At 43.3% G+C, this 26743-nt stretch overlaps 1 protein-coding gene across 1 annotated transcript in view; it reads right to left on the bottom strand.

The window, feature by feature from the left end:
* pde4ba (phosphodiesterase 4B, cAMP-specific a) overlaps positions 1–25479 on the bottom strand; it is a 159275-nt gene extending 133796 nt beyond the window's left edge. The window contains exon 1 of the mRNA XM_048251448.1: positions 25258–25479. The gene's annotated coding sequence lies outside the window, so the exon portion shown is untranslated. The remainder of the gene's footprint in view (positions 1–25257) is intronic.
* Positions 25480–26743: the final 1264 nt, after the last annotated feature.

Genomic DNA, 26743 nt, shown 5'->3' with positions numbered 1-26743 from the left:
TAATAGACTCCCACTAACTTGAAATTAGTATAAGAAATTAGTATAAAATCAATTCAGCCAAAATGCACATTTCACGAAGAACACTACTGATAACAAAATAGACGATAACGTCTCTGTCCATAAACATTTCAGCAGTTAAACTGTGGTGCTGTTAACCCCATTCAGATTAGGGCAGAATCACACCTAAGTTTAGTCTCTACTTTTTAAACAGTAAAGGAGCAACCTAGAGCTTTCTTCCCAATGTCTTCAGAATCAGAACATCACTGCACACAAATTACAGTAAATATACCAAAAGACAGGATTCAAATAATCAGTACATCATAACATTTATTTGTGTAATTTAGGCTTACTGAAGTACCAGGCCCTTGATGAAGTAATTATTTAAAATTGTATTTGACCTTTGCTACAGTTTTACTTAACCACTGCTAATGCTGAATTTCAAGGTTTCAGGCACACTTACGTCATTCAAGGAAACCCCCATTTCCTTTTATTACTGGGACCTGACGTGAAAAGCTTGGCCATCCCATCTAACCACTGATAAATATTACAACATAGTCATGCTCACAAACAAACTCATGCAACTGCTGAGATCATCACTGCAATAACATCTCACATTTGTCACGACCAATAATCTTTTTCCATTCTATCATAATTCTAAAACGTAGTCTCCCTAGTTTTGAGCTCAGTTGCATCACCTAGGTGATGAATGCCTGCAACTACACTCACAACAATAGAGGGAACCAAAGCCCAAATGAATTCAAACATCAAAATGTCAACAAGTCCTGTACTAACATTATATCAAACACAACACCAAAGCATTATCCAGGCCAACTACTATAACCACAATCCGCCTTTTCCTTCACAGCAACCGGATCTGGCAGCTATCCCAGGTCAGCCTGCCTTCCTACTCCTACTTACTCACTCACCAACATATCAGCTCCTCCAACTATGCACTGGCCATGGGCACACCATGCCTGCTCAGAGAGCTGCATCTGTCATCTGAGCTGCTCTCTCACAAACCTGCACCCGGCTGCCTACCACACACTGAGCCTGGGAGCCAGGGTTGCACAGCCTCCACTTCATGCCATCCCAGGGTACACCATGGGCCGATCTGTGTGACAACTCCAAACATGGTCGTTTTCAGCTGTTCTTGTTTAAACACATTTTTTCCACACATGAGGAGTTTCCTTCCACATCCACAGGCCAACACCACCACTGGCATCCAAGGCATATCGTCCAGAGTATGAAGGGCTACACCAAGACTCACTAGTATACACCCTTGCACTTTCCTTCACAAAATCTTTCTAGCAACATAAGCAATTTTCTTATTCCACTGATGCCTCTGGCCTTCAGTGATGATGATGTTACCAGCCTCATAGATAAAGCTAGAAATGCTTTTCTGTTCTTTACATTTCCTGAATCAACACTTGCATAGCATTTCTGGTACAATGTATCCTAATCATCCCTTTTATAATATTGTGAGCAACTGGCATTACATAATATTCAAACAGTTTATTCCAGTTTGGTGAAAACAGCATGTGAAAACAGAGAAATTCTAATGCTGAAAAAGTCTATCATCAGACCCAGACACATTTCCCATTTTATTAATCATTGATAGACACCGAAAATCTCCTTCCAACAGGCAGACAAATGCTTTTACCAAATATGGTGCGCGTAAAAACATCTACAAAATGAGACCCCTGAGCCTGACATTGGCAACACGGCAGGGGGCTGCATTTTAATTTTAGACAGTGACCTGGCAGATGGCTGCGCTCGTCGACACACCGCACCAGACTGGCCCGTGCTGGAGCAGGGCAAATAGCAGACAGCGTCGCTGGCCTCAGATCTGTCAGATAGGGAGACGTACATCAGCACCCCTGACCCGCCAGACCTGCCCAGGACAACAGATGTCCTGTGGGCCAGCCAATAAAACACAATCATGAAGCAGAAAGACACTGAACATAGTTGTCTCATCTGGTGTGTAGGGCATCATACAACACTGTGGGCGACCTGTATGGAATACATGCCACAGTCTACTGTAGGAACAACATTTCCCATCATACTTTGTTTGCTTCTACCTATTGGGCAGACATACAGCCATCACAGACACAGATGTCGCCACTAAGCTGGAGCTGGAGCAGGAGGAGAGACTGTGTGTGCAGACAGTCTCATGAGACTGCGGGAGTCAATCTTCACCTTCGTGTTAAAACTTCAAACAAAAGCTGGAAGCTGAACTATTTATGGTATAAGCAACAAACAGATGTTACAACAATATTCACAGTCTTAGAAGGTGAGCACCAGGATGTCTGCATTGGTTGGCAGTCACTGGCAGTTTACACCACACATCAATCAACACTGTGTCAGCCATCCGAAGGCAAAAACATAATTCCTTTTCTACCAAATGAGTTTTAGATTACATTCTCTTCCACAAGTGTCCTGACCATAGCCCAGTGAGACTCGAGTTGGCAACAGATGTGCATATTTATTTTTGTGGAAACAAAAACAAAATACATGCATACTGTCTTCAAGGCCCTGAAACCAGCATTCTTTGCATAGCTCTCACCACAATGAGTATGACTCATGGAATCACTAAATTACCATTCCTAAGGCGCACTGCTCAATCAATACGTGACTGAGGACAAATTAGCCATATCTGTGTTTACTGTTGACCAAGAGACTGTGAGGACCATCTTCTCATTAGGTCTCGGCCACCTGCGCTCACATCACATCACGTCTCTCTCCTCTCCTCTCCTGCCCTTCCTCTCAGTCCTGTGGAAGTCCAGCTCTGTCCTCAGTCCACCTCAGCTCCAGCGTTCTCTCACGCTCCGCGCTCTCTTGTCCTCCCTCTCCCCTCGGCTCTTGGCAGCGGGCCATCCGTTCTCTCTGCACTGTGCTGCTCCTCGGCTCCCCAGCAGCTCTATACCGAGAGCTCTGCACAAGCACTAGGCCTTCTCTGCTTATGAAAATGGCCTTTAGGTACGTAGCCTTGCTGGCAAAGACTCTAGATGCAAGTCATGTAATGTTTGTATGTTTGGAAGATTTAAGTCTTTCTCAGTCTATATTATTGATACTGCATGTGGAAATCAAAATGGAATCACTGAAGGAGAAGTGCTTTGCATTTGGAAAATTCTGTTTATTTTGATGCATTTTTTGTTATTGTCAAAACTATCTATCCATCCACCCACCCATCCATACATTCAACCTCCCACTCCATCTACCTCTGTTTACCCATGAGGCCTCCATCCATCCATCCATCCATCTATCCACCTAGCTTTTCTCCTGTAGTCTCTCCATTCCCACATACAGATGAGCTGGCAGTGCGAGACAGCAGACCCACTCACTCTCACAGGCACCCGCCCACTATATCTGTCATCCACCCAGCCAGCTAGCCGGCCCCTCCAGCCTAGCTCCCATCTCCACACGGCCTATTTCTCATCTCTTCCCTTCTCCTTCAGCTCTATTCTTTCTCCCTCATAAACATTAAATAGTTTAGGGTCCAGGGCAGGGATGTGGTGATGAAATCTGCCTATCCTACTGCCATCCCCCCTCATACGCAGGGTCATTATTATTATTATTATTATTATTATTATTATTATTATTATTATTATTATTACTTGAAACAGGGCTTATGCGAAACAGTTGTTACATAAATATAATATCCAGCAGTGATCTAGGTTTCTCCCTGTCAGGCTGCCCAGATCTAGCCACTGGCATGCTTAATGAGATGAGCCTCACCTTGACACTCAGACCTCATCTGAATCCAGCAACAACATGGAATACAGTCTCAAGACAACACACGAGGGCTGGATATGATTACACTGACATAGAACCCTTTCATACATAGTAAAGCTGGCTTCTATTTGTGTCTTTGTGGATGTGTACACATAAATTACATGCACAACAGTAAGAGAAGGGCATGTTGGTGTAGAGACAGAGAGAGACAGAGAGAGAGAGAGAGAGAGAGAGAGAGAGAGATAGAGAGAGAGAGAGAGACCGTGTGACGGCATGTGTGTGTTCTTTGTGCATGGATCCAACCTCAGACCAAGCCAGCAGCTGTCATGACGTCACCGGGGGGATAAAAAACACCCTTTGACCTGCAGTGACACGCTGGCTTGGAAACGGACTCGGCAAACCATCGCGAGTGCCGGTCTGCTGGTGACAAGGAGTCCATTCTGGTGTCAGCAATGACGGGGAAAGCTCTCCCTGCGGCCCTACACTAACCTCTGTGCTCTGAGCCAGCGGGCTCGGCTCAGCTCACTTAATGAGGAGGGTGGGGGAGGGCCATCTGGGAACCCTCTCACTACTGATAGGCACACTGTAACATGGGCACAACAGCACTCACTCCTCTGTTCTCGTGAGTGACATTTCATTCCACCCATTGACAGAAGAGCTCAGCCAATCAGCTCTGGGAATGACAAGCTGGCTTTTAGGCGTCAATGTTTTCAAAGGTTAATCACAGAGAAACAGTGTCATCTGTTAAGCGCTGCATCTGTCTACGATTTGGACAATTGCTGACACCGATTACGTAAAATACCTCCCTGCTGGAAATAAACTTTGGCACTGCGGCACTTCCAGATTAAACGTTCATTCTATTGTGGTCATTCTGGTAGGAGCAAAGTGGAGTTGAATGAAGTCATGCTCAAAGGGACCTCTCTGTATTTTAACTTCAATTACAGTCAATTTGATTTCATTTGCACAGTGCTTTTCTCAACCTTAGGCTTCCACAGACACTCCGTCTAAACTCCGTTGCTGAGGGATGTGTTGTAAGAGACTTTTTGAGTGTGTTCACTGGCCTTTAGCTTTAGCTGCCATATGTTTGAAGAATCCAATACATCTCTGAAAAATCTCTGCGGCCACTAAAGGGGTATATTACAGAGAAATCCTGGGGCAAGACACAACACTGTTACTTACTAATAAACCTCCTTTACAAAAAGCCATTCTGCTTATAGTGACTGCAAAATATACAAGCTAAACATTACAAATAAACACATACACACACAAAAACACAACGTCTCAGAGGCTGACTGGTTCACTCACACACACACACACACACACACACACACACACACACACACACACACACACACAAACACAGGGTCACATTAGGAGGTCCCTGCAATTCCAAATCCTCATACCTAATGATTCATTTCCGCTCCACTGACACTATAACATTTACTGTGACCCCCCTTGGTGTGCGGTTGCCTTGGGTTACCTGCCGCTGGATGTCAAGCCACACAGGACCGGACCTGAGACTCCAGCCAGACTGGATATGTAAACATCCTAAAACCACCCAACATGCCCTCAGAATCCAATTTCTTTAAGAACTCAGTCGCTAGAAAGAAAATGATAACAAAGCAGTTCAGAACATATTGTGAATTTTGTCCAGTGAGGAATGAGACCATCATTTAGAAAAATTGGCCATCTTAGTGTTCATGACTTAGAGTTAACTAACTGCCTTCCCAAAGAGGGATTTTCCACAGGGGTCACGTTAGTAATACAAGGAAACGACTCACATGGGGCAGTGCCACACGCCTGACACAGGGCGAGGTGTTCATAAAACACCCTGCCAACCCCAGTCATTACTTCCCTGCTGTTAATCTACTGCATCAAGTCTCTGAAGTGGAGCTTGTTTGTCTTCGATCGTGATGACGACTCCCCTGAGCTTCCTGCTAATGTGAAGAGGCCCCGCAAAAGCATTTCAGTCGGAAAAATAAAATGAACCAACCGTGTTTAATCTCATATATCTCACATATATTAAAATGGCTCGAGGTCTCTTCTCGATGAGGCCATTTAAATGTTCTTAATAGCTGCCCCTCAACGGCAAAAAAGAGGATTTGATTTTCTCTTGGTTATGCCAGTAATCCTCTGTCGCCGAGAGCACTGGGTTACATGTCAGAGAGATTAGCCATGTTGTAGAAGCGACCACAACATCTGGTGAGAGAAAGAGAAAGAGAGGGAGAAATAGAGGGAGAGGAAAGCTAGACAGAGGGGTGTGGAGAGACAGAGAGATTGTTCTTGGGGGGAAAGTGTGGAGAGAGAGAGAGAGAGAGAGAGAATGTGGAAAAACAAGTAATCAGTGGATAAAAATATGGATGATTGAGTGGGATCTAAAAGGGAGGGAAATGGGAGAGACGTGTGTGTAGACCAGGGAGGGAGAGGACAGACTGAAAATAGATAGAGGAGAGGAGAGGAGGGCGAGGAGATAAAAAATGACAGATGCAGAAGAGAGGAGAGATGGAGTAGAAAGAGAGAGAGGAGAGGGAGGGAGAAGAGGGACAGACAGAGGGGGAATCAACGATAAAATAGATGGCGCTTGGCAGGGTTGAGACACCCAAACCGAGCAGACACGTTAGGAAAGGTCAGGAGAAGAACACATTAACTCAGAAACAGCTGTGCCCCCTCTCTGTGAGAGAGTGGCTGTGGACACACGTGGAATAATACTGAGCAGCCTCGGTCTGGATGTGGAGTTCTAGCACATAGAAGAGACTCCAAGAGACGCTAAAGAGAGTCGGGGTGGTAGATTAAGCATCCGGGTGGGATGGTGGGATGGACAACTGCCAGATACCATACCCGAAGCTTATTATATTACACTGACAGCTTTGATGTTCTGAACTCACCTACACTAATGCAAGCTAGACCATATGACCAGCTTGTTGTATTGGGCATTATGGGTTTTTTTTTTAAATCATTAAAATGCTACGTGTCAAAAAGAGAGGAAATATTGATTTCGTAATGTTTGTTTTCTTCATTAGACAATTTAATAATCATGTAATCAGATTAGGTTCATCTAGATGGGGAGTGTGGATATAACAATTTCTCATCAACAAACAGCACAACAACAGTCCATGAGAGCAAGCGCACACAGATGTCCTGGTAATTACCATCATTCTTCTCTCCTCTATCGCCTAGGAGAGGTATGGAGAAGCAGAGAGAGAGAGAGAGAGGGAGAGAGAGAGAGAGAGAGAGAGCGAGAGAGAGAGAGAGAGAGAGACTGGCGACGTGTGAAGGTGCAGTCATCTGGGCGAGGTTAATTGGCATTACTTCAGCTTGATTATGGCGCCATTAAGCTGAGAGCAGGTGTGGAGGAGAGCAGGTCTCCTCCGGGAAACACTGAGGTAGCTATGGGGACTCCCAGCCCACGCCCTAATCATTCCCCCTGCACAAACATGACGCAAAACATGCACACACACACACGCACGCACGCACGCACGCACGCACACACTTACTTCCGTCACACATGCATTCTACATAAGGCTTTGTAAGTAAGTAAGTAAGTAATTTTAATTTGTATAGCACATTAAATTCGAAAGTGCTTCACAGTTAAAATAAAGAGTTTAAAAGATGATTCAAGCACCTCCAGTACAGCTGACACCTCCAAATACAACCAAAACAAAGGTGTGTCCAGGCGTGCGTGGGATGCAGATCCTACTGGTCGTGATGGAGTGTAAAGGTTCAGCACATTCTAGTTTCTTAACTGTAGGTAAAGTACACGACAGGAACTGAAAAAAAGACTTCCTATCCTACAGCACTTTGAATGCCATTGAGGTGTCAGTAGGAGGCCATATATTCAGCTCACTTTTGAATCACTGTTATTGCTTTGCGAAAGCAAGGTCATTGAAGGGAGGGCATTCTAGACCGTTTTAATGACCACAAAGGTTCCATTGTACTGCACCACAGGCAGACACGCCTGCACATTGTGGATACAGAGTCTCATCAACAGTTACCCTGGCAGTGTCACGCAGATCTGGTGACACACTCACACACAAACTCACACACACATACACACACAAGTGTCTGCGTCATCTCCATGACAGCAAAGCACTCATTTGGAGAAGGGAAGTCATCCATGATTTGCAGACAGGCACAGTGGAAAATGGAAGGACATTTACATTTATTCATCCCAAACACCATCAGCTCCGGAAAATCATTTTACCAGCACACACATTCAAATCGTATTTGACTAGTGCACACTGAGGTGTTGGTACGGCCTTTTCTACGAGTGGAGCAACACGCAGCCTGTGGGGAGGAAGTGAAGGAGTGCATGGAACAAGAAGAGTCATAAGATAGAGGAAGCAAGACTAGGAGAGGAGTGAGCCGAATAAAAATGAGTGTCCATACTTTTCTCTGTCGGAAGCTAAATTTGAAAAATGAATAGGCTGGTCCTCCAGTCTGGCACAATCATTACCAATCACTCGCACCAAATCCTCTGGGTACTCCAACTTTTACTGGCGGCAGCAGAGGAGGCAGGGTAAGAGCGAACGGAACAAGGGCTGCCCGAGGAGGATGAGCGGGATTGAAGGATTATGATGGGAAGCGGCTGGAGACTTGGAGAGGACACTGGAGGAGGCAGGGAGGGAAGGGGAAGTGTGCAAGCGCCAGCTCTGACCCCTGCACTAGTGAGAGACAGCAGCTGAACACACACGTCTGTCTGATACTCACAGCCTGGTGTATGTGCCCTCACCACACACTCCACTACAAATGCACAACCAGCAAACACCAAAATGCACAACCAGCACCAGTGTAAAGCTGTGTAATAATAAAACAGTCTAAAGTCATACTAACAATACACTACTAGAGCTTTGGCAGCCCTTAAATGTGATTCATACACCATCAAAAGAAGCAGCACTTTTTTTGCTAAGCTAAGATGTCTGGCATCCTTCTGCTAGTACAGAGGACAAGTCTAATTAGGTATGAGCATAATTTCCCACACAAGTTTATGAAACAGGGAACTTAGTATTTGGACACTGTTGCCTCTGTAAATGTTGAAAAATACGAGCCAGCTAAACTCAGGAACACCGCAAAGGCACAATGTCTGATAGCAGTTGATGATAGCAGGTATGGTTATGCAGTTTTATGGTCGGACTCTCTCTTGCCCAACCCTACAGTAGATCTGAAGGAACAAACACCTTACGCTGCCATCCAAAACAGATGCCATCAAATACAGACAAATATAACAGAGAAACATAACATAGCTAAAGCTGCAGCATCAAACAAATGCATTACGCTAGGCAGGATGTGTAAGGCTGTCACTGTGTGAAGTTAGAGCAGCAGGGAGTGCGATCAGAGGAAGGAGGCTCTGGTACCATCCTTCTAACTGAATTCATTATGTAATGGCAGGACACATAAGTGCATTTGTGTGTTTGCGGGGGGTGGCAGCGCGAGGGCACAGAGGTAGATGTCCTCACGGAACCTCATACACTCGCACTGATTGCCACCATTACTCATCCATCTCCGTCACAAGCACGCCAACAATCAGGAGCCAAGTCAATGCTTGTATTGAGCTTTGTGTGGCTTTTCCACGTACAGCTCAGTGCATCACCACCTGTACCATACACCTCACTGCTCATCAGCAAACTCAACAGTCATCATGCAAACTCAACAGTCTGGTACCTTCTACACTACTGTACTTTGCATCCATTACGAATTTGTCAAGCCTAAGTCTATATCTAATCGTATGGTCCTTATTGTTGAGTTCAATATCAGATAGTTTGGTAGTGCAATAAATGTTGTGGTGAGAGGCATTTAAAGGTGGGGGACTTTGATTACTATTCATTATACTTTTCGTTGAATTCAGCAAACTTCTCCTCACTCTCCTGCCTCTGGGAAACAAAGTGACTCAGAGTGTGTGGAAAAGTGTCACACGCAATTCCACACAAAGGGGAGACTGTGGTCTACTGTTGCCTCAGGAGCACTGAGGAGCACTTCAGAAAGGGTGTTTTTTCTCACTGTTGAGCTCCAGTCAGGGTTGAGGACTACACCTTTAATGAATGGAGCTATTGCTATCCCACATTTCCACTTTGTTCCACGCCGGAGCGGTGGTCATCCTCCTGAGGGAATGGAAGAAGACAAACACAGGCCACACCAGGATGGAGATTTCCTGTTTATGTGGGAGCGAAGGCGTCTAGAGTATTTTATCCCCAGCTGACGTGATGTTTGTCTGTAAACACTCATATGACCTTTCAGCTTCCTGTCAAACAAGCCACAGAGCAAGAGTCCCTGTACAGAGTCATGATTCATGAATGTCCATTGCATTGCCTGATGGGAAAAAGACAGGAGCCTATGCCATTTCATATGTCATCAGCCGATTTGGGTCACAGTGAGTAAGTAAGTAAATACAATTAATTTATAAAGCACATTTAAAATACAGTTTACACTGACCAAAGAGAACAAACGGTCACATAACAAATGGACCCTTTGTACATCCAATAATAATGTTTATACACTATTCAAGTTTAAAGGCACCCTTAAGAGTTTTTTAACCTTAACATAACATTTCCAAAATCATTTTGATGGCACATAACTTCACAACACGACGAACGGCACTTTTGCCAGTGTCTGAGCGGCCCTCTATAGGCCATTACCCACCTAGCAACTTCCTGTGTTCGGGTAGGGACACTGCCGCCCCCCAAAAAAAGAGCTGCTATGCTGCTATCCGGTGATCTATGTCTACAGACTGCTGTCGATGCATTCCCTCTATATTGTATTGGAGTTATGTTCATACTTTGTAGCAAAAAAAAGCAAAAAGTGCTGTACAAACAAAGCCAAATGCATTGTCAAGGATGCCACCCACTCAAACCATGGTCTTTTCAGTCTTCTCCAATCCATATTTTAATCTTTATAGCAAAGGCCCTAATGGGCAAACTTCCCAGTTATATTTGTAATCTTTTGTCATTTCGCCCTTCTACATACAACACCCGTTCCTCAAACAAGCTCCTCCTACAGTCTTCAACTTCCCGAACTAAACTGGGAAAATCTGCCTTTTCATCCTTTGCACCACATGCATGGAATGAGCTACAACACACACTTAACATGGACTCCATACCCTCCTTAAATGTTTTTAGCTTGCTTACACTGAGCAGTGTCACTGCTTCTAGTGTTCTATTTTTCAAATATATTTTAGCTTTCCTTAGTCTTTGTTGTCTCTGACTCTGTGTCCTCTGTGTTAGTGTGCTGTTGTTGTTAGTGTGCTTTGTTGTCTCTGACTCTGTGTCCTCTGTGTTAGTGTGCTGTTGTTGTTAGTGTGCTTTGTTGTCTCTGACTCTGTGTCCTCTGTGTTAGTGTGCTGTTGATGTCTTTGCTCTGTACCCATGTCCCATGTTGTATTTTCTTTGTCTTTTAAAAAAAAAAAAAAAATTGCTGCCATCTTGACCAGGACTCCCTGGCAGAAGAGACATTGTGTCTCAATGGGACCTTCCTAGTAAAATAAAGGTTTAAATAAATCTGGCAGGCGATACAGGAGTTAGCTGTTACTAGTTTACCTGTTTACCTTTTACATTTACTCCTACACTATTTCACCTATGACCTTGCACTGCTAACACCCAATACTATACATTATATTTATATATATATATATATATATATAATATATATATATATATAAATATATATATATATATATATATATATATATATATATATATATATATATATATATATATATAACACTTTATTTTAATGTAAGCTGTTACAGTGTACCTATCTAATTAGGTACAGTGGTACAACCTGTGTAACAACATGTACTATCATTGTACTTGCATTATGTATTTGTGGGTACCTACATATAGTTGTTACATTGTAATACTGAGTGCTTTTATAAAACTTTGCTTGTTTGCCTAAATTTTCATCAGAGGCAAAGAGCTGACCTGAGACCTGCTGGATGGGCTAAGAATGATTTGTATATCAAATCTATCATGACCAGATTTACCCCATCCAGCAGGTCTCAGGTCAGCTCTTTGCCTCTGATGAAAATTTAGGCAAATTGTCAAAGTTTTGTAAAAGCGCTCAGTATTACAATGTAACAACTATATGTAGGTACACAAATACATAATGCAAGTACAATGATAGTACCTGATAGTACATGTTGTTACACAGGTTGTACCACTGTACCTAATTAGGTAGGTACACTGTAACAGCGACACATTAAAATAAAGTGTTACCTAGCGTTCTCTCAGCAACAATTCTTTAGAATACAGAGCCATAAACTCCACAACGGACTTCAATTTAAAACAGTAGTGAATATTCATGAGGAGATTTCATGGGAAAACATTTCACTTCTTAGAACTACACACTAGCCTAACATTATTTATGGTTACCCACAAATGGTTGTCTATGAAACATTTGCAACTGATTGGAACAGGACTGTCATTTGCCTTTCCAGGAAAATCTAAAAGTAATCTCGCTGCACCACCATAAGAGATTGAAGGGCACTAAATAAGACTTCACCCTGAGCCAACATTTGGAAAATATTACCATCGCAATGACGGCAGGGTTTCCATCTCAGTAAATAGGAAGTAGACAAAGCACACCTACCAAGGCCAAGAGATGTCACTCCTCAGCAGCACTTGTGGATTAAATTTGAATGGTACGAATGTTCATAGGATTCATTGTCTTCGGTTGCTATGTTTTGTTTTATGTAATTGTCTTCGGTTGCTATGTTTTGTTTTAAGTAATTTTCCAAACTGCTGAGGGGTTTGGATTTAGCTACAATTCAAAAACGCCTGTTAGGTGGTGGGCACACTACAGATTTCCCTTACTTAACAGTTTGAACGGGAAAAAGGTGAAATAGTTCAACTCTATTCTAGAACATGCTGGTAACCAAGAGAGAGTTATTGGTCTCAGCAAATAAGCAAGCAGCCACATACAGTACAACCTCAATCACTCTGATACTCATTCTTAATGCATTTTGCATGGAAAGCAGCAACATAGTCTTGCCATTTTTCAATGCATTTTGTGTAAGCAGCAGAAGCCAAGAGGTATGTGGTGAGCGAATAACAGAATTACCAAGTCATCACTCTACATGCATGCATGCACTGTGTTCAGACGGCCTCAGGAGTGAACAAATCTGAACACACTGAAGACTTTTGCATTAGTTACATCTACTCTCCTCCATGCTTGTAAGTGTATAGAAGCTCAACAAATCCACCAGCTTTAGTCACACACGGTGAATGTTAATGATAGTTGTAAACGCCATAGATTTTGACCAGGCGGTTAATCCCTGTGTCAAATTCTGATCAATCTGATCTCTCTTCTGGGAATGGCCTTCATCCCCTCAGTGTTTGGCCTTCCATAGTAAAGCCAGCACAGGGGAGGAGGAACACAAGACTCCACAGATTGCTTGTGTCTTCCTTTACCATCCATGCCTCACATCATACTGTAGACTGGAGGGCACAGGCTTTGACTGTAAGATGAATAAAACTAGAAAGAACTCTCATAACAGCCAGAAGGTCCAGTTACTCTCTGTAGCTCTATGGGTCAACAACCTCCATTTGAATCCTCCAAAGCTAGGGTATTTGTCCAGACACACTAAGTCTCCTCTGTGTGTGTTGCTGTTTATATCCTTCAGCTGACGACCAAAAGTGAATGTCTAGACATCCACCTCTCAAGATAGACACCTATAACAACTGTATGAAACATGGTCATCTACTGTAGACCAGGAGATAGCTGCCTTTTAGACAGTTTACACCAGATTTCTGTAAAAGGAGGCTGTTTTGCTGGTTTAAGGGTTAGCTTCTAGTCCCCCTGATATCCATTTAGGCTCCCATCAGCAGAGTATTCCATTATTACACCAACTCAGATGGGAAATCACTCTTATATTACAGCAAAAAGCTAGATTTAATATGACACCACAAAAGTAATATTTCAGCACTTTTCAATAATGCCTATGGGATTGTAGGATTTAAAAAACATATTGCATTATTCAACTGTGTTTTTTGTTGTTATTTGTTTTGTTTTGTTTGCTTCTGATGTCTGAAAATCCCTTGGTTACATAAGTCAGTTGGTCCTACTTGACTTGAAAAAAATATTTGTGCATCTATTACGATGTGTCTGAATGGCAAGCAATGTTAATGCAGCATTCAAAAGTCATCTATCATTTACAGTGTTCTCCCAGAATCAGAGGAAGCTTTGTTCTGAGGAGAAGCTCAAAGCTATAGTGGTGCTTTTGCCTTCTAGACAGAAATGCTAAAGCAAGAAGAAAAACAAAGAAATCATTTAACATGCCAATATTTATCCTGTCCCCCTGGGTTAAGTTAAATGACATGAGTGACAGTGCCTATGGACCTGTCTGGATTCTCTCACTGTGAGACTGGGATGCTTTGGCTTAGGGGTTGGAGAGGAAGGTTGGTTGGTATATGCAGATGGAAAATAACCTTTGAAAGCCAGGGTAATACATCTGGGTCATAGTAGCATGGATGGCCATGCATGATGAAACTTTGGAATTAGAAAAGGATTTGATCACCATTATGTGAAGGTGTTGCAGGGGCATTGTTCTGCCACAGTGATGTACACAGAAACCAAATCTCACACAGCAACAGTCCACACATGTGTGCTCTCACTACAGCTTTCATCCCAGATATTGAGTGATTGAAATCAGAAAAGACACAGTGACTCCTATTGCACAACACAAAGATTATACTCTTCCCCACTGCCTAGTAAGAAATATAGATGCGATGAATCCAATAGGCAAAAATTACCATTTCAATATTTTCTTGCGTCGCTCATGTCTGGGTTTGTTTTGGTTGTATATTGTGCGTGTGTGTGTGGATGGCAGGGATCTGTAGTGTGTGAAGGCAGGGGGTAAGTCCTGCATTATCCCCTCGTCTGTGCAATGGAGCGGAACCAAGCTGAGAGGAGGAATTCTGGCCACCAGAGGCAGAAGGCTTATTATGCCAGGTCTGCTGCTGCTGCTGCTGCCATCACTGCTGCCAATGCAACCAACTGAGGTGGTGAGAATTATCGCCAATAAAAGCTCACACAACACCTCCGGTTCTCCAAAAACAAACAGACAGACACAGAGGAGCAGGCAGGGGAACACAAGTATTAAACGTGGTAGATAAATGGTGAGACAGGCCTACTCTTCAACAAATGCTGTTCTAAAAGAGTTTCAAGTCTCCTTTTCAACTCTTCAACTCTGAATAAAAAGACACTTCCAGGTGGCAGTGATCTACAGTGAGCTGGAGCTGCAGTAAACTATTCCCAGCTACCCTAAGAGGACTTATGAGAGTCACTAGACTACTCAAAAGGCCTGTACCCCTCAGCTCCCCATCTAACATAACACTGTCAAGACCATTGCCAATAAGAAGAACAAGCCAAATACCAAATAACGATAGTAACTACATTCTCAGGAAACAGAGTAAATGGAATAAACCCATTAGTATCTGATGGCTGCTCTTTTGAACAATCATCACAAGTCGATCACAAGTTGACATTACAAAAATTTGGGCATAATCACCAGTTAATTGCAGCCCTCCCTGGCTAGACAGCTCAATTCCATTGATTACCTCCATTTGATAACGAATCCTGTAGAGTGAATGCTAATTGATTAACAAGGCATGGAGATTGAAACGCACCAGGCTTTAATCTGATCGCCAACAGCTGGGATTGAATCATTCACTCAAGCATGCTTGGGTTTATATCTATGAGGTGGGCCAATGCCAACAGCTCAGGACACTCAATGGACAGCGCAGCATAGATTGCGGTGGCATGTTGTTTATGTAATGAGCAGCATCTGACTGTGAGTCTGCCTGTAGGGGTTTGTCTGACCTTAGCAGCATGACTGGGAAGATGGAGAAAAGCACAATGCCCAGTGACTCCACACAGAGATCACCATAAGCCCTTGCTACCTATAGCGAAGCATTATGGGAAAACAAAAGGTAGTATGTCAGAAGAGATGAAGCATGACGAACCATGGTTAAACTCACTCACACGCAGACGCACACTGGCAATGTCACGGTACAGGATTTCTCATGTGCGGCCAGTGACGAGCCAAGAGCTTAAGTCTTTCTATGAGAGCTGCTCAAGCACAGACCGCCACACAGTCTATGGTTGTGGCTTGTGGCTATGGAGGCTCTGTTGCTTAGTAAATGTCTTTCCTCTCAGTTCTTCTTTCTATTTTTATCAACTTTGTTTTTGTGTCTGTTGTTGTGTGCCAGTGCTTCTGTCGCTCATTCTAAATCTCTGGGGACAGTGACCAGCTCACAGGGTACCTTTTCCATCCCTCCCAACTCCATTGTCACCTTTTATCTTCCTTCAACTCCTGATCCCCTCGTCCTCCTCCCTCGCTCCCTCCCTCCATCTGTCCATGTATCTCATTATAAGCAGCGGTAATGAAGGAGCCAGAGCCGACAGGAGAACAGCGGGACTGTCTGTGGATGGAGTGCCATGTTTGCATTGTGTTTGCACATCAGAGAAAAACAGAGATGAACACAAATAGCTGGACTTACTACTTTTTACTACTTTTTCCTACTAGAGATAGGAAAACAAATAGGCATCACTTATAAGAACACACAGTGGTGAGAGGCCTTCAGCTCATTTGACCTCAAAACAAGGTGGAGGTGGGAGGTGGGTGTACTTGCTTCATTGGAGCAAGCTGCACTCTGTCTGTCAGTCATGAACATCAAATTTTAAAGGACTTTTTCCGCATCTGTCTACCCACACACACACACACACACACACACACACACACACACACAAACACACACACACACTCATCTATGTCATTGCTGCTTGGAGGTGTTATCTAAGAGCTTTGCTCCTTTTGTCCTCCTGAGTGCAAGTCAAGTCTGAGCTGTTACTCCTCTGACCACCCGCTGCCCGCGGTCGGACGGCCACTGCCAGATGGTGAATCTCTGCCAAGAGGAAGGTGAGTGTGCATCTGGCAAAATCTGCGCAGTCATTGTGGAAGAGCAGGCTTTTGGTAACCTGAAGAGAAACAAGGTTTTCTGTTCTGTTCTACCCCCCCATGTTGTGACCTCAATTCAGCAGACCTCTTCCTGTGTGTGACCCTGATTTGCACCCTTCCTTCAGGTGACATGGTAAACAAATTCTCTTTTTAGTAGCTACCCCTTATAATCAGCTGCTTTCACTTTTTTTAATCATCTCTCATTCTTCCTTATCTTAACCTTCTTGACTGCATCTTTTGCATCCTTCATTTTCATTTCCCACTCACATGCAGACTTGTACAGTACGTACACACGCAAACACACAGAACCTCTTCCGTCAGCATTGCAAAACACCTGCATACTCAACCATGAATGATGCATGTTATAAAGCCTTCTTGCTCTTTCCCCTTGTGGCCTTGCATGAGTGATTACTCTTCTTTCTGCGATGAGCGTGGCCCCTCTGAAACCGGCCAGTGGCATCTCTGATGGCGGAACGACCGGAGCGGAAGGAACTGACGTCTGAAATGCTCAGGTGCGCTTGTGTCCCTGTGAAGTACAGGCCTGTCAGGTGCGGCGACAAGCGACAGCTGGGCTCTCCGAGAGGAGAGGAGAGGACAGGCAGGTAGAGTTTCAGTGTGCCAGGGCCCTTCACACAGCCATATGCTGCACTGACAACCAGTCACTCCAGGGCTCCAATTAATGCCCAGCCCAACAGGCACAGGAGCGGCCCCTTAAAAAGGCTCTCGTCAGGGAAAAACAGGTATGAGGCATCCATCACTAAGCACAAGAACACTCTTTCATCGAAACAGTATAGACATGTTCTATTTATGAGCTCTAAAAGCTTGTCATGTTTTATTTTCTTCAGTACCAAGTCAGGCAGTTTGCACTGGAGTGACTTACAGTGCTGTGAAGGTGAAATGATCATTAGACTATTTCCTCCTGAGAAATGGAACATTTGACTATGGTGTTCCTCCTGCCATGTTCAGCCAGTTCAACTATCTCCTTTAATCATGTGCTGTCCACACTCCAGCCACAAGCAGAAGAACAGCAAACCATTTTGGAAAACAAAGTTTGTTTCCAGGAATGGAGAACTGAAGGTCGAGTTCAGTCAGTTCCTTTGGTAAGTGTGAGACACAGCGGTCATGGACTCTGTTTATCCATAAAGCATCCCGCAGTCAGATGATCAAGAAGTTGGCTACATAAAAATGACCAACTAAGATGCATCGATCTTTATCATCTACCAAACACAGTGTCTGAATTGTTCCCCAAAATCTCTTAAAAGCTGGAGCATACGCACAGGGCTGACTCCATTGCCAAAGGCCCAAGGGCTTGAACCTTCTCTTTCTGTGATGGTCAGGCGCACTACCAAGTCAGCCAAAAGTTATGACTACTTGCTTTGTGACTGTAACGCACCTTTAGGAAGGTCAGGTCTAGAGGATTCGACTGTGCAGCTGTGACCAGCAGACCTCTCCTCTGTTGCTGGTGCAGCTCATTTGTTTAGAGGCTGGGGTGCACAAAAGGACACCTAGCATAGAGCAGCCAGACCTTGCTGACGTCCATTTAGACTGCATCCCAACTTGTGATGAATGGGAACATCCAGACACCCCAGGGATAAGGAGTGCGTACTTGGCCTCGTACACACATACGCATGCGCGCACACGCGCACACACACACACAGTGTCTCTTCATAGACTTTCATCCTGCAACTCAGTCAGACCCAAGGCCACTCTCCCCTGTGTCTCCTGGCCTCGTTTTTACACAGCATTAGTCGGCACAAAATAAACCATCATCACTCTCCTCTTGCTCTCTCCGCTGGGTCCACGGGGCGGCCACATGCAGGTCCAACTCCTGAATCACCACACTTCTCCGTCCTCCACTGCGGCAGCCCTGGCTGCTAATCTGCGTCACGCTGAAATGTATTCCTTCCTTTCAAAAGGAAGACAAGCTAAGGAGCTAAAAGCAGCAGGCTTTTATCCCCCAATCTGGTGATTTAATAATTACGCCTTTCATTCGGCGGCGTGGCCCTGGCGACACTGGCACCGCGTGCGCCATCTGTGAAGATGTCAGGTGTGATGGGGACGAAGGGGTGTGCGAAGGGGTGCGAGTGCATACCAAAGACAAACGGGGGGGGCAGGGGGTGCCGTTTGTGTTCCGTACTCGGCCGCGTCGCCGCTGCTATGTTGGTTGGGTGGAGGCGATGACTAAGCTGTAGCTTTGCACAAAGTGGGCCACTCAATAGGGACGGCACTGTGAAAATGGCCCAAATAATGACTGTGAAAGGAATACAAATGATCTGGCGATGACTGGACTGGAGATGGAAAGATGTGCAAATAAAAGATATGGCAGAGAGAGGTGAGAGAGGTGATAGAGGTGCGGTCCAGAGCTAATGCCTTTAGAACTGAAGAATGGGAACCGGGGAGACGGTTTTGTGCCAGGACCAGACGATGAGGAACTGTAGCTCAACTGCAAGCACCATAAACACCTGGGATGAAAACTGAACGTTTTTTAAACAGTAAAACTTCCTGCATAGACACATACAAACACAGACAGATAAATACATGTGCACACAACTCTAATAGATTCAGTGTTTCTCTGATTTTAATGAAAATGTCACTCAAAATTTGGCTTAAAAGTCTGGTTTTAAACAGCTACCCCCAGTGGATCAGCCTCTCGAGAGAAGGAAAATACAACCCTTACTTTTTTGTCATGGATTTATTAAACTGTCAGATATCCAGCCAGCACAACATAATCATTGGGAGATCTGAGGGGACTTAACCAAAGCTAATCGATAATGCCATCTGGATAATACCCCATGACCACTGGACAGGCTAATGGGCAGACAGTAGGGAGGTCAACGCACATCCATGCAAAGAGACTAGCAGCCATCACTATGTAACACACCATTAAAACTACAGACAGTCCTCTCTAGGCCAGGAATTATGGTTCCAAAGTTCAAGTATTGTTGATGTTATTACACTACACAGGGACATGGTAATGTATGTAATGTATGTCCTGGACACCCAAAACCATTCAAGTCCTCCACCCACCCCTCTAAATATGAATTCAAAACATAAACATGTCGACACACAGACAAAGAGGAAGGGGTGGATCCTGTGGGGAGTTCAGGAAAACCACATCTCTGCAGTTACTCTTGTCCATAAACAACAGTGAAATGAAACTGTATTAGCACGCCTATCTGGTCTGCAATGTTCTCTCGAAGGAAATAACAGTAACACACCGATAACAAGTTTATCACTGTATGAAAAGCAGTACTTGCACCGTAAATGACTTATGCTTAAAGAGTATTGTGATTTACTACCACAGACCCTCTATGACAAGTTAATGGAAGAAGTATACAGTAGATATAACCCAAGTATAGATATAACCCAAGTATAGATATAACCCAATTTCCCCAGCTCTGCCAAAGCATTTGATCATTTTCAGTTACAATGAATTATACATGTGTTTAATCTGAGTGTCCACAATCACATCAAAAGACAGTGACACATCTTCCCTTTTCTGCAATTGTGTATAGAAATGTTGAATCACTACAAAGCCATCACTACTTTCAAGACACACACTAGTTTGCACAGAGTGTGCAAACACACACACACACACACACACAAGCATGCACTGGCTATGTCACCCTATGGATTTTCACTTTTAAAAAGCACATCACCATCTAAAGAAGTGTTGTTTTGTTTGCTCCAGGCTCCCTCTCTACCCATCAGGCCAGAATCTATGATTTTCGTTAGGGCGGGAATAAAGGCCATCAGAGAGATGGATGGTGAGTGTGGCCAGAGCACTAACTGATGAGGGCTGCTCCAGCACGGGACTCCTCAGCCAATTCCAGGGAACAGAGCAGAGCCAGGGAACACTTGGCCCTTACAGCCAAGCCAATGCCGTACACAGACGTCCCAATGAACGCATATAATGCACCACATTCATCATACTCAATTACAGGTTAAGTAAGCAGAGTAAGGTAGATTGTACATGCACGCACACACACACACACACACACACACACACACACACACACACACACACACACACACACACACACACACACACACACACACACACACACACACTCACACAAATCTGGTAAAAAATAACAGCACACTCCACAAGCACAAACTATCAAATCTGAAATGCAGGTACTTAAAGTCGTAAATAGACAAAATGCTATGACAACACATTCCACCTCACTATCAAACGCATGCAATAATACTGACTCATACAGCTGTTCGGTGGTTAACCTGGGTCAGGGCTCCAGACTAACTGGTTGCACTGGTTGCACTGGTGCGCCTAACTTTTTTTCTTAGGTGCACCAGCACAAAAGTTAGGTGCACCCAAATTTTCAACCACATCGCATTTAACAGGTTGTCCTATGACTTATGATTTACAATTCTACAAGAAAAGTAACTTAATGAAGTGTTGATGCTTTAAGTGCTTTACTGAGCTGAAATTTAAACTTAAAAACATCTCAAGATGTATTAAATAAAAATAACAGTGAGTAAATTAACAGTGCACGTCTTTTAAGGGCTTCAAACTGCACATCTCATGGCTCAATGTCTTACATACTATCCTTCATGATCTTTAGGCCTTGGCTAAACCAGCTGGCCATGCTAGCATCTTCCATAGAAATGTATTTGAGCACAATTTAGATGTTCCAAGTAGCCTGGGGGATTTTTATGTGATTTTGCAATGATGATTGCAATAATCATTTGACAGCCCCACAATGCAATTTACTTTTTAATTTTAGTATTTTTAAATTTTTAATAAGCACATCACTATGATTAATGCAGTAACGAAATGGTAGGCCTATTATTATAGGCTATTGCAATGACTTGCCATGCTCGATCTAAATGTGTCCATTCAATTCACCGTACACAATGACCACTGTATACATGCAGGGAATATTCGGGCTTTAAATGTAGCAGCGGACTGAACTTGGTGAAGGGAAGTTTCACTAGGCCTATCGTAGGCAACGATAAACTTGATCATCATCTCGGGCTCATCTGATCGGCTTGCTGCTGCTAGCCACTGAAAGGCAGTGGGGAGAGGGGACATTTATCTCGGCCTATGTGATCACACTGTAATGCAACTACATCCACTCTGTTTATCTGACGGGTCTCTCTCTCTTTCTGCAGCACACGCATTTTCAAATTTACACACAGGCACTGGGCCACGGCCAATCAGAGGGGAGGTCCCGCCCTTCACTATCTGTGATTTGTTTTAATCACGATATTGGCCAAATACGTGTCTGTTATTGAACCAAAGGTAGAGTTTCAATGCGGAATACTTTTTCCTCTCTCGAATAGCTGGTTCGACCTCCGATTTTTTTTAGTCGCACTTTTGAAAGATTAGGTCGCATATGCAACCAAATTGGTCGCACTCTGGAGCCCTGTGGGTAAGTTAACCAAAGCTCTGTGTTTTGTTTCGTTTAGAGAATGAAGCCATGGGCCTCTTTTATTAGGAGGTTTACCACTTGTCTGACTCTACACCTACCTTGTCTGACTCTAAACCTCTACCCAAGTCTGACTCTAAACTTACCTGGAACACCTCCCTACACACACACACACACACATCCTCTCAGAGACAGGCTGGTTCCTCTCCATGTCCCCATCTATTTCCCCTATCACCCGGGAGACAATGTGCAGGGGTGTCCCAGCAGTCGATAATGACACACGCACGTCGCACACACATGCACACACGCACACACGCACACACACACACACACACACACACACACACACACACACACACACACAGACACACACACACACACACACACACAAACACACACACACACAGGGTCAGATTGGAAGGTTCCTCCTATTCTTCTTCATACATTGGCCTCCTAATGATGGGTTCATTCCAGCTATGTCGCCATAATAACATTTACTGTGACCCCTGTGACCCCCTTGGTGTGTGGTTGCCTCGGGTTACCTGCTGCAGGAATGTCACGCTACACCAGGTGTGTGCAAACTTTTTGGCTCAAGGGCCACATTGGGTTTTGAAAATTGGCCAGTGGGCCGCCCCCCACAAAGAAAATAACAAATAAAATAACAATTTAAATGATAATAAAGTAGTTTTGTTTTCAAATATTTTTGATTATTTTAAGATAAGTAGTTTTGTTTTCAAATATTTTTGATTATTTTAAGATAAATATTTTACATATTCATAACAAATACTGCTAATTTGATGCTGCTTAACCCATTTATAAATGGTGCACTGTCACTACACAGTCCGAGTCCCGAGACCAGAGACCCCAGCCAGACTGGTAATGTAAACATCCTAGAGTCACCACACAATATGCCCCCAGACTCCAATTTCTCTCTTATGCTATAATAACAGCATGGCCACTCAGCCACTGTAAGACTGATACGGGTAAGAACATGATAACAAAGCAGTTTTATCAATTAGATGGATTTGTGTATACTCGCAATCATCTACAAGACCCAATTACTGCCAGTGCCGTGCACTGAATTAAATTAAGAGTCCATTCTGTCTAAAGCACTGTATACTGTTTCAGCTCCACGACCCTTCCCTGGCATAGGCATTTAGCAATTGCCTGAACACAGAGAATGAAATATGACTCACAATTTATGTCTGTTGTTTATCTGCAATGGATTACTTGGATTACTTTGAGAGAGCTCGCAAGGAGTCACTCACAGATAGACCTCTGAGCTTTTCATTCCACTTATAAACAATAACAGAACTGATTGATGTGACGTGTGTGTATGTATATATATATGTGTGTGTGTGTGTGTGTGTGTGTGTGTGGCATAGATGGATAGGACTATTAACCAGGAAAGAGGGCTCAGTATCAGTTACATTGGTCTGCAATTTTCTGATAAAAACTATGGTAATAAATGTTCCCTGTTCTTAAAATGACACATCAATAAATAATCATCACCATCAATATAAAACATCAGCATTTTCAGTGCGGTAGAGCCAGCTAAGGAGATGCCACACTGTGTACCAGATGGGACCCATCCTGACCGACACAGTGGAGATTTCCACACAGTTCTGAATCTGAACTCAAGTCAACATGGGTCTGACACAAAAGCTACTGGCCTACAACAATATAAGGGTACAATTATATACAATACAATATAAGGGTACAATACAAAGGGTACACAAACAATAACGAACAACAGCTCTTCAACTTTGGCCCGTTAAAATGTGTATGAACAGTCTAGCGACGCATTTCATCAAGGCCCATTTGGACATTTGCACCACTGGTTAGATGTAAAACAGCATTTCGTTTCAGGCTACTGTTACTTAATTTGTGCATTAACAATAACGTTTCAGACTACTGTTACTTAATTTGTGCATTGACAATGAAGTATTACATGAACTAAAGATGACTAAAATCTTATGTAGAAGAAGAAACATTCACAAAAAATCCATCCATCCAAAATGACCTTTGTTTTTGATAGCTGTTGAAAACGGCATGGAACTGACAGAGATGTTTTTGTTTATAAATAAATAAATAAATAAATAACATTATGCTGATACCTTTTGCTTTTCCCAAATACAATGTAGCCTACAGGTGTACTGTAAGTGACCTTTCATCAATCCAGTTGCAATGGATGAACTGTGATGAACTGCCCTACTTGTGATTGTTTAGAGATTTTAAAGGTTTTATAACAATGCTACATCTTCTTTGGCTATTCTACAATCTATTCACCTTTTCAGCACCAGTAGGCTACTTTCTGTGCAGCCGCACACACACACTCAGGCATGCCAAACAAGCATACACAAAAGTTTCAAGAGTGGGGGATGGAGTAAAATATGGAGACAAATTGAAGTGTGATTTATTTTCGCGGAACGGATGTAGAGGACTGAGCGGCGGTCATATTTTGTAGGCTATCGCTATGCGGTACATCTAGTTTTTGCTAGTGACAGCATAACCTTGTAAAGTTGTTGTTGAGTGCTAAATTTGTTACCTTTGGGAAAAAAACTAGACTATTTCATACAACCTACTGCCAGCACCTTGTGGTGAAAACTTGCGTTGTGTGAAGACAACTGTAAAAGACCATGCTGAACAACCAGCACTGACTCTGACTGGCGCTGTCTTATTCTTTGGATACGCCTGTAGGCTCGTGAGTTCTGCAACATCATTTACGTTGACTGAAAACAAATACAAATTCTGTTTGACGTTCTGTTGAGGTCTCTTTTGGTATCGCGATGCCCCACAAATGTAGTGTTTCACATGAGTGCTGTGTCTTGTGTAAGTAAGTGTGAGTCTGTCGGTTTTCTATTGTAAACCAATTAGTCCATTGTTGAATAAATACCTCGAAGATGTTTACGGAAACTGTGCATATTTTCGGAACTCCTCCATGCTGCAAGGGTACCGAAATGTATTCAGGACTTGATTAAGTGAATGCAAGTTAATCAATTGCCACTAAATAATGTGAATTTGTGATTATTCGGGAAGGACATCCTTCTGCAATTCTAGACATCACCCCCCCATTGTGCAAAACTCGCTTAAGGATGCTAAAATATCATGTCGCGAAACAAAGGAACAAAAGCAGTTATGTTGTAAATAACTCACGATCACATATGGGTTAAATGTACTATTCCTTACCTTAAAACGAATCCACTTTCTCACGTGGGCTGACAAAAGATCTTTGTCGCACAGAAAACGTAGCCTATATAACTAGAAAGGTATTTTGTGATTGTCCCTTCGGTCGGTTTTGTTTTTTGGAACAGGACTGAGTCGCTAAAAGCTAATGGGCATCCCTCGGGATCTTTTGTATCCACCGCCTAGACGCACCTCGTTTGTATCCCGGCGGCTCTGCTAAACGTTCTAATGTGCTTTCTCCAGAGCTGTCCCGGCTATTGTGGCGAACTGGTAGCTCCGTCACCTCCTCCTTTTTCTGACACTTGCACTTCCACTTTAAAGCGGTTGGTAGGCAAGCGATATCTTGCGCTGCGAAATTACACTGCTTTAAGATCACCGGCGTAAAGTTATGGGGTTCAGTATAGCTACACCAGAATGCTGTTTTTTTGTTTTGATTCTATGAATGTCTACCGTTCGTAGAAACTCAGTTGCACTGCATTAAAGCAACCGGCAGGACAGGACAGCATCAGGGCAACATTCACATGTTCTGAAGATAAAACAGATATCCGAGGTCCACTCATGACATCATCTCATCTCTTATTGCGAATTAACGTCCATTTTCAAAATAATCTGGAATCTGTAGCCTACGTGTCTGTTTTTATGGAATCATTGGATTCAGCCACTGCCAAGTAAGCAATGCTATAGTAGGCTATAGCTATACTGTTGAAAGAAGCCTAATCTTGGAGGTTATTACCAGCAGAAACATGCTTGTTACAGTAATCTACTATAATAAACCACATTTCAGCCACTAATATGCTCCTGATTAAGACTGTGTATAGTCTTATTAACACTGATTAAAACTGTATATGGCAGGAGTTCAGAACTATCTGCACTTTTATTTCAGCTCATCAGGGTTATGGAGTTTATGGCCAGCAGTGATGACTGTCATGAAGCCAGTGTGTGTTTAATATGTTCTCATGGCGGTTGATATGTCCCATTAAATTCCATTTTCTTGGACTCATAGGGAGGCTTTGCTTATCATATGTGTATGTCATAACAAACCCGGGGATGTCATTTGCTGCAGACTATCAAAGAGATCAGCTGTGGGATACACTATTTATTAGTTTAATTAGCAATGTGTTCAAGACAGCCTCTCTTAATATTATGACATGGAGTACATTTTGCAAATGTTATGAACAGAGTCCCTGCTGAAAATAACCAGATGTTCTCACTTACATAAGGTATTTGTAATAGTGCTGTAACGGGATAGATCATTCAGTAATGGCCATATAGCTGGCTGCAGAATATCAACAGATCTCTGCTGACAAAAGAGTGGATGTGAAATAGCAGACATTACAACACTAGTTGTTTAGGTATTAAACCTTACACTTTCTTGATGTAAGCGTGACCTTAGCGTGAGTGTGTGTGTGTTTGTGTGTGTGTGAAAGAGAGAGAGAGCACAAAGGCACAGGAGATGGTTGAAAGCACTAATCTTGTTAATGAAGTGTGC

The sequence above is a fragment of the Alosa alosa genome, chromosome 9 (assembly GCF_017589495.1).
Source record: "Alosa alosa isolate M-15738 ecotype Scorff River chromosome 9, AALO_Geno_1.1, whole genome shotgun sequence".
Classification (NCBI taxonomy): domain Eukaryota; kingdom Metazoa; phylum Chordata; class Actinopteri; order Clupeiformes; family Clupeidae; genus Alosa; species Alosa alosa.
Note: the sequence above shows the minus strand (reverse complement) of the source record. Positions and strands in the feature narration are given on the sequence as shown.